The sequence below is a fragment of the Lissotriton vulgaris genome, chromosome 2_1 (assembly GCF_964263255.1).
Source record: "Lissotriton vulgaris chromosome 2_1, aLisVul1.2, whole genome shotgun sequence".
Lineage (NCBI taxonomy): Eukaryota > Metazoa > Chordata > Amphibia > Caudata > Salamandridae > Lissotriton > Lissotriton vulgaris.
Window position 1 is genome coordinate 237,336,577 of NC_141687.1, and position 9,228 is coordinate 237,345,804.

The following is a 9,228-nucleotide window of genomic DNA, read 5'->3' on the forward strand; positions in this document are numbered from 1 at the left end:
AGACTCTTGAGCGAGATGACTTTCAGACTGAGGCGGCTTGGATATATTGTGTCTACTCTACTAGTATTTACACAGCATTAATCTACAAGAACAACAAGACAGGAGCCAGCACAGAACAGGCCCACGGCACCGGGCCGTGACCCAAACTCCATTTACCTTAATTTTTGACAGAGCCAGACAAAAGGCATATACAGCAACCTAGCATTTTCTAAATTAAGTGACTAAATCAATGCGCCACTGTCAGTCATCATACCACTATTCGACTCCACCACTGCACAGACATGTAGCCTAGGTCTGCTGTGGTTCTTGTTGATTGGTTGTGTTTACCTTTTATGCCCCTTCCTGAAATGAATTCCATCAATCATCTCAGATCCAACTGACTGACTGCGTGCAAAGATAGTACGTCATCATCATCATCATGGTGTGGTACGTGTACATGTTGTCCAACAGATCAACACCAACTCAGTCTGTAGTGAGTGACTCCGATTAAGTAAGTCCAGACTGCACCTGCAGTTTTAGGAGTACAATTGGTTATTATTAAACAACATGGAAACATTGACTATCACTTGAGTCACTTTTACTTTGTTAATATTTTAAATACTAGTATAGTTCGACTTCATGCACATTTGCTCAGAGTCAGCAAGCATGCAATGCAATGCATGGCATTATTCATTAATGATATACCTGTTTTGCTCTTCTCTTTGGCTGTCAGGTCAGAGAATCCGAGCCTTCTGAAAGTGATGACGAGTTTACTTTAGTTTTGGATCAAGTTCTGACAGTGAAGAGTTGTGTATGCCTGCAGACAGAGGTGGTAGCCTTAAGACAGTGATGAGTTTCGGATTGGAAACAAAACAGAAGATGGCTACAGCCCCATATGTTTAACTTGTTAAGGAGGGAGTGTTAGAGGCTACATTATTGTACTATTCTCCATCTCTATCCAATGTCTGGCAAGATGGAAATGTATTTAGGGCGAGTCAGGAAGATGGAGCAGGACTCTGAGGAGTGGAGTGGACAGTTAAAGGCACAGACGCAAATGCAACTCCAAAAGGTAAATAAAAATAAGAGACGGTGGTGATGGATTTGTTGTGGTTTGATTTGAACCAGAAAGACAGATATACACATAAATAAAGGAAGGGAGAAAGTAACAATTTTAAAGACTAGTTTTCAGGGAAGAGGAGCTCGTCCTCAAACCCTGGTGGTTCAGACAGAAGTAGGTCATGTAACTCACTACTTATGTCTTCGGAGTCGCTCCCCTCTTCCTGCTGTGATTCACGTATTTTGTAGTCCGGTGGTATAAAATGCTGATTCATTTTGATCATGGTTAACCTCTCCACGCTTTTGGGCAAGAGACTGGTCCTTTTCACAGTTACAATGGCACCAGCAGCACTGAAAACACGCTCAGAAGAGACACTTGCGACAGGGCAAGCCAGATACTTTATCGCCAGCCTGCTGAGCACTGGCCATTGGCTTCTTTTCCCATACCAATACACCAATGGGCTTTGCTCCATGAAGACCTCTGTTGTGTCATCCAGATAGACCTGGACCATCCGCTCAATGTTCAGTGGTGCTCCGATTTGCTTGGCCTCTTTTGACGTTGCAGAAGCAATGGACTTACCCATCCCTTTCTGTAGAAACCAAGCAGCTATTCTTTTTGCTGTGTCTGATTAATCAGATCCTGTTGGTGCTGTTGTTGATGTTATTGGTAGTGTTGGTGACTGCTGGGAAACAAACGCACTGCTCTCCTGATCTGAAGAAGAACTTGTCTCTGGATGCCCTGTAGTACTTTCACTGTCCTGGACTGGCACTGGCAAGCTTCTAATTGAGAGCCACTCGTTTTTTAAATCAGTGGCTTCCTCAGCTATTAAAGTTTTGTACTTGGCAACATCCCCATCTGGAAAAGGAATTACTGCATTACTGTTCAGAAATAATTTGTACTGTGGATCCAAAATTGTGGCAGTAATGTAATGTCGATGTGACACAATCTTATTTTGAATCCTTGTATTGTTATATAAGCTGACGGCTAAGGCGTTTGCCAAATAACATTTGTCTACTTTGTCTTCCTCACCTTCGTATGTTTCTCTAGCATGTACAACAATGGGATAGCTGGGCCCATAGTACAGTCCTCCCTGCTGAATGCACGTGTGAAGACCTCAAAAGGAAGTAGCATCTCTGTCAGGCATTTAATGAGGTCCCATTGCAACATCTCAACGTTCATGGCTTTCACAATAGGATCCCCTAATCTTCTTGTCATGACATAAGCATTAAGTGGTATGTACTGCTCAAACAGACGATCAAGAATGTAATAAGTTGAGTTCCAACGTGTTGGCATCTCCTGGATGAGTGCTTTGACTGGCATTTTATGCTCACGTGAATGACCCTTAGCTGCTTCCGGGCTTTAAACGAATGGTTGAAATGTGTGCATATTCGTCTGCAGGTGGTCAGTAAGTTGCTGACTTTGCTTTCATTTTTCAGAAAGTCTTGAACAACAATGTTAATGCAGTGTGCCAAACACAGGACCCTAAAATAGCCACCATCTTTCATGGCCTTAACTACATTACTGCCATTGTCCGTGGCAACAAAACCAATGTTAAGCCCTCTTGGTCGCAGCCATTCAAAGACCTTGCTGTTAAACTCAGCCAAAAGGTTTGCAGCAGTATGAGATTTCTCCATAGCAAACATGGCTACAGTTGCATGTCTGCAAGTCTCATTAAAAATATCAACAGTGTCAACGCCTGCAGATTTCTTTTCTCTAACACCTGAAAAAGAGATCCAGTGTGCAGTGATGTGCATGTAATCAGTGGCTTGGCAACTGGTCCACATGTCTGTTATCAGGTAGATACTATGAACAGCACTCTGATGTAAGGTTTTTCCAAGCAATTCCAACACGTTGTGATGTAGTGCTGGAACAGCAACTCTGGCAAAATAGTGGCGGCTGGGAACCTTCCATTTTGGGCAGATGGTAGTCACAAAATTCGGAAAACATACCCCTTCAATAAAAGAAAAAGGGAGAAGGTCCAGTGCTAACATTTTAGCCAGCTTAGCATTGTACAAACGTGCTATTGGGTGGTTGCATTCATACTTTCCCTCCTGCCTAGTAAACATGCTAAGAATGGTACGCTGCATGGTATTTCTTTCTGTTCTGCTCGACGCAGCACTTTGCATCGCAGTACTCCTTGGTGTCTCCGGCTGACTCTTACTCTTGTGCCACTGAGATGTTGCTGATGCGGAGGATGTGGGCTGTACCACTACTGCAGTGCTGGTGACAGGGCTTCTTTGTGTACCACTACCAAATAGAATGTCTCCCTCTTCTTCTTCTTCCTGTTCGACCGTGAGTGGACCTTGTACTAGTTTATCCCCACCAACATCAATGGTTCCAGTTTTTATGCTATGAAGGTGGTCCTCCCACTTGATTGCGTGGTGTTTTTTCAAATGGGTCATTTAGCCTCCGGTACCATAGTTTGTACCAAGCTTACCACGACTAACAGAGGAATGACAAATGGAGCATATAGCAATGTTCTCCTCCTTTACGCTAACCGTAAAGAAGTCCCACACTGGGGAGCTTAACTTTTGTCTCCTGCTAGAGGTGCCACTTCTAATGCCGGATGAACTGGAGGGTGTGTGTTGAATGTGACTATGTGGCTGCGCAGTAGTACCACTACCTACTTCTGCTGAGGTGGTGCTTGTGCTGGATGTAGGACGCTGCCAGCCCTTTGCTCATGTAAATATGGAAGCTGGAAGTCGTGTTGGTGTTGCCTGTGTTGGAGGTATGCTTGTTACATCCCTACTAGTCACAGCCATTCTGGATAGGGTAAAAATGTTGGTCTCCATGTCCTCGGGGACAAGAGTGATGCTTGTGATGTCTGGGTCAGACAAGACTCATCATCATCATTATCCTGCTGTTCTACATCGACCTCCATAAGTATAAGGCTTTCTGGAACCTTCCTTTTCCCTAGCCTGGTCTTGGGATGTGTCTCCCTCTTATGCTCAGGTTGTTGTGGCTCCCAAGTGAGATCTAGATCATCAGAAGGGATGCTTGACGAAGAACTTGATGGACCAACCCTCCTTTTCCTTGGTGGGGATTTGGAAGAGAGTAGATCTTCTGCATGAGTGGCTTCCTCTTCTTCTTGCTCTGCATGAGGCTCAATTTCCTGAAATGGCCCCACTTCGGGAGGAACAACAACTACTTTTTCGGGCAGTGGTTGCGGTTGATGTTGTTCACCACTTATCTGCTGTGTTCTCTCATGCGTTGATTGCGTACTACTTTGAGATAGCGATAAGTTTAGGTCAGGCTCAGCCTCACTGCTTTCCACCATTAGGTTGGCTACCTCTTCCCCACTCATCTGCTTGGGCCTGGGTTGGTGGGTTGGGCCCACTGATGCAGAGGTGTTGGCCCCAGTTTGCCCCCCGGACACCGCTGCTGCAGGCGTACTTTTTGGTTTCCAAAAAAAGGTTTTGGGGCAACAACAGACTTAAGTGTCACTTCCTTCTTCTGTTCTTCCTTCTTCTTCTCAGCAACTTTCTTGGGCTTGGAGGACCTGGTACCTGCTTTCTTTGGGCCCATCTTCTTCAGATGTCAGCAGCACTCAGTTGCACAAGTTGCTGAGATGTCTGGTCAGGTCACACCACACATCACGTACAACAGAAGGACGTCCGTCTGGCAGTACAACGGGCGATGAATGATGACAGACACCTCCTCCTCAGTCTTTTGTGCACCTACAAGCAAAGAAGGCAGAAGAACACCAGTCAAATGTGGAATTTGTTGTGCTTTAATTTTAATTACGAGTAGTGTTAGTACACTCAGTAGGAGTAAGAATAGCAAAGAACTAAAATACAAATGCAGTGGAAGTGGACCTTGTTTATCCTTAATATGTGCATCATGTCGGATGGATGCAGCATCAGTGACCTGCAGCAGATAGCAATGGGGATGGAAACAGTAAGCCAACAGGAACAATGGAAAGACACACAGTCCCATGTGGCAAAAACAAAACAGCACACTAGTACTACCACCAATATGCCCCCCAGCCACATGGTCACTCATCACAGGCACATGGGTAAAGTCCAAAAAACAACGAACTGGACTGATATTATCTACTCACAAAATAAGTAGGGAACTCAATCAGCAGTTATTGATAGTGATAATACTGATCCTAATAGCTGGTGCTCACAAATAAATTGTTGTCGTCCATAGTGGTACATAAACAAGGGGTTGTGTTTAGTAGTGGTTCAACTACAATGAATTATCTATTTCAATCACTTCCAATGCACATCACTGGTTTGTCAAATTTCTTTCACTAAGATAATCAGCCACAGATCATATATAGGAATTATTACTATGGCGATTATTTTTTGACTGAAGTAGTGAAATATTTCATAAATCCCCTTCAAATTCAATTTTAAAGTCCAGCAGTAACATGGCACCCATTAAAAGCATTTTACCTCTCCTGAAATGTACCTGAAATATGCCTCTGTTTTAGCAAAACAGACAAGTGAAAAGAAATCTATGAAAATTGGAAGCCCTGTACACTGCTGAAAAGTGAAAGTAGAAAAGTATTTAGGGCCTGGCATTCTACTACCCATTTTGCAAACCAAGATGTGCTAATTGCATGCCTACTGGATTATGAGCGGGTATATAGTTTTGCAGTGACACCTATGTCCTCATAGGTAGTATCACAAATAATATATTTTGCACAGAGGTCGCATAATGACCTGCTTAATTAACAAAAATTCAAAAAGCATATTTAAATGGTGTACTGTGCACAAATTCAGCCACACAACTGGCGTCCCGCCACATACCGACCTGCACGATGTGATGACTCAGAGACAGATTTAGTTTTTGGCGAAAGGGAACTCTTTTGCAATCTGATTTACAGATGGACAGACCATCAATAAGTACACGGCAGAGACTACCCATTACGGCTCATCACAGGTTTGGCCATGTGCCCACCCTACACAGCCAGTTTTTACTTTTTCAAACTGCCACATAAAACTTGGCAGTAATTAAAAGTAAAAACTTTTTTTTGACACCTATGCCATAGGAGAACACACCCATGGTGAGGAGGCATTGCTTTTCTTATTTTTTAAAACAAAATCCCACTTCGTCATGAGCATCGAAAGGGTTAAAATTATATCTTCGTAATCCTGCACAGTTTATACGTGTTTTAAGAAGCTGAATTTGTTGTCTGTGTGTAGAAATGTGCACGTATTCTGTAACCACATTGCACTGTTAAAGTTGACTTGAGTGGGCCTCAAGAAACCATTTCAGTTGATGCTCACGTTTAAAATCTAACATGTAATTCATATTTAATCTTCAATGCAGAATGTATTTGCTTGTATTTTGTTTCCATTGTAGATATGGATAAGGCATCATTAGTTAGCATAGAAGGGTGTTGTTTTCATTGGATAGCAAGGTATGAGAAGATGAAGTTGGCAAGGAGAAGCACACTACAGAGCAAGGAGGCAAGTTGTCAGGGAGGAGGAGAGGAATGATCAAAGACCAACGAAGTTGCAACTTATTGATGTGGGAAAGGTGGTGCAAGTATCGGTTGTGCCAGAGCCATGGAAAATCACTTGCAAGGATCATCTGGGATTATCTACCCAGAATGCAATTGATATTTCAGGCTGAAACGTAGTGAGGGACAGAGAGAATTATCTTGGGATTTCACAGAGTGAAAATTTAAGCTTCTGCTTGTGTGACTTTAAGCTGTATGACCTATGGTTGGAGTGTCTTCTATTGCTGAAATCTTTCTGATTTTCACCTTAACTAAATGCTTCCTATTTTAGGGTTGCCCTTTTAAGGTGTTGTGTAGGGAGAGATAACTTGCTCATACTCTCTTTGGAAAATCATCAGATGCACTTTAATGCTCAATTCTTTTTCCTGATCAGCTGTATCGTCGTCATAGAGTTAGTCGTTGGCTTTGCATTATAGAGGGCAAATCTCTTCAGGAGATTTGGACTTATCTTGGTCTTTCTGTATTTCTATATGATTGTGTTGGGATTTGTCTATATTGATTTCTTTCTAAATGTATTATTAAGCCCTACTAAACTCAGATTAAATTATCGAGTGGGTTATTGTGTGACCACATTGGTTACTCTGAAATGAGATGTTAACCATGTGATAGTAGTCTCAGTTTACCTCTCAGTCAGCCAAAACAATCATCGATTTGGAGAGAAATTTTGGAGTGGGCCTGAGCTCCAGCAATGACATACCATTTAGTTCAATTTTAGATTGCACATGTTTAAAATTTGGGGTACATGAAGATACAACCATTTCCCAACAATGGCACGATTTTGGTCACATGCAGAAAATCAGAATAAACCCAGGTTTTCAGGTTCTAAAATCAAAATTAGTAAATCTGAAAATACTAAACACAAAAAAGTTTTTTCCAATCTCGAGAGGAAAGATGCATGTGCCTGTAGACAGTTATATGCTACCAGTAAAACAAAAAACACAGAACAGCTGTGAAAAACCTACGTTGGCAGAGTATGTCAGGACGTGGGACCCTTGCTCACTTTGCTACTAGATTCAAGCTAGCCTGGCTGATGAGTGAGCTAAAGAACAATGATGGATTCAAACCAAATCTAATAGTGACTGGGGGTGAGTGTCTGAAAAGTTTCAACTCCCTGTCCATAATCTCCTTGTATTTGCTTTGTTTGCCCTAAGTTGGCCACAGCTTAGGGCACAAAAAGCCACAGCTTCAACTTTACCAGAGAGACATCACTCAGAGATCCAGGGAGAACAACCAGGTCTTTAGTTACTTCCTTAACCTGGGCAGAAAAGTAGCACATTTCAGTCCCCAGGGGAGACAATTCCAGTGCAATGCTGTACACAGTATAAGGGTATGCCGTGAAGTGGGTCTTTTACTCAATTTGACACTGGATTCAAGCTAGCCTAGCTGATGAGGGGTATTACCCCGAAACAGGTCCCGGGATGCTTGTTTCTGGTCAAGGGGGAACCTGGCTTGGCGTTTGGGCTGGACTGTTTCCATGAGGAACGGAGTAAAGACTGATTTTCAAATGACTGGGTTTGAACAGGGGTGGCAAAGTGAGCTAAAGAACAATGATGAGTTCCACCCAGATCTAATAGTGACTGGGGGTGAGTGTCTGAAAAGCTTCAGCGCTCTGTTCATCATCTCCTTGTGTTTGCTCTGTTGTTATGTCCTCTGTCACGTGTGAAATGTGAGTGTTAGGAGGGCTAAGAACCTATCTAACGTTTAGAGGAACATGGATCTTTGCTCTAAATGTGGTTCATCCCATTTGAACCCAAGCACAGATACTGATGCCCGCCCTCTCCAGCCAAGATGCCCCCAAAGATGTATTCCTGAATATAGGATAGGCAGAGATTTTAATGGACAAAACTGGATACCAATTTTCAGGGACCCATCCCAGGTGCAAGTCTTTCCAGCTCCACTGTTCCAATCACTCACTCAATGGCATCATCAGCTTAGAACCTGCACCACCAGTTTCCTTTCTAGCTCTCATGGTCTGCTCAAAATGACTCTTGGCCCAAAAAGCACCTTTTAACTCCGTTGGGGTTTTATTGTTTTTTTTTTTTTGTTTAAAACTCAAAACCAGAAGCCCTAGTCTTCGACTCTGGAACACTGCAACCACTGTGTTCATATAATCGCCATGTTGAGCATCTCCCCTTGCCATATAAATTGAAGGCAATTCCCTCAATTTAACAACTCAGAATCCATGGGAAGCACCAGTCCTTCAATTTAAGGAAAAGGTGTGCTAGTCACAGTGGTGGTAAGCGTGATGAGATGGTTGTTTGGTGGTGCGGGCAGTGGCGGGCAGTCAGTTTTGGCAGGCAGAGAGGACGCGAACACATGCTCACATACACATAACACTCACAACAAGGCGCACACACACACACACACACAAACACATTCATTCACAACATTTTTTCCCAAACATTCATACATGCATTCACACACCAAACAATGTAAAAGGAAATAAATCACACTTACCTTCAGCCAGCTCTGCTCTCTGCCTCGGAGGTTCCAGGAGGCTTGGGACTGCTCCCTTCCCTCTTTGGCTGACCTAAAGTCAGCCAATGAGGGAAGGCAGCAGTCCTATCGTCATCAATGAGTGGGATGGGGTCAGGGAGACACCTGACCCCACCCCAATCTGTGGTTAAGTGTCACTGATTGACACTCGACCCTGGGCGCTTCAGGGCTTAAAACTAAAGCGCCCAGGTGCGAGGCAATCAGTGACGCCATCCCTCGTCAC